The sequence below is a fragment of the Pistacia vera genome, unplaced genomic scaffold (genome assembly GCF_008641045.1).
Source record: "Pistacia vera cultivar Batoury unplaced genomic scaffold, PisVer_v2 Contig230, whole genome shotgun sequence".
In the NCBI taxonomy this organism is placed as follows: Eukaryota; Viridiplantae; Streptophyta; class Magnoliopsida; order Sapindales; family Anacardiaceae; genus Pistacia; species Pistacia vera.
The window spans coordinates 388682-389447 of NW_022196036.1; positions in this window are offsets into that span (position 1 = coordinate 388682).

Consider the following 766-nt stretch of genomic DNA (forward strand, 5'->3'; position numbering starts at 1 on the left):
CACCATCAGCCGCTATCGGCATTCGACGGAATGGTGCACGACTGGCAGTATAGGGCCGACCGTGGGCCGGCAAAGCCGAAAATGGCCATAGATCTGGCAGTGAAAAGGCTAGATCTTTGGCCGTGAAATGTCACAACCAAAGATTTGGCCATGAAACGGCCATAGAAACGCCAGATCTTGTCATTTCTGGCCATGGATCATATATAGATCCATGACCGAAAAAGGCCTTACTGGTGCATGACCAGCCAAATCCCGCTAATCATGCACCATTACAGCAACTGATGCAGGCGGTCGATGGTGGTCAGTCACTACCAACGATGGTCTTGGGTGGCTGGGGGTATTTTGTTAACTTTTAAACTTTTTTATAGCTAGAGTGTTTTAGCTAATTTCTCAAATGTAGGGGGGCTGGGTAATTGTTATTTGGTAGACATTTGACGGCAATTGTGTCCGAAATAGTTTTTAATTAAGGGCAAAATGGGAAGAAAAATCATATTCCCCGGTAATGTTTTAATAACAGTCTCTAGCAAGGTAATAAGATTACCCCCCACATTACCAACAGTAACCACTATTTGCAATAAAAGATTACCGTAATATTTTATTACTTGCAAACCAAACACAGGAATCTTACAAAATAAGCAAATATTACCTCCGTTATCTTATTTACCCCTGATCCAAACGGCCCCTTAGTTTTAAAAGACTACCAAAATTTTATATTACTTAACAATCAAACGTAGTAATCAAGTAATATAAGATGACATTACCTCAG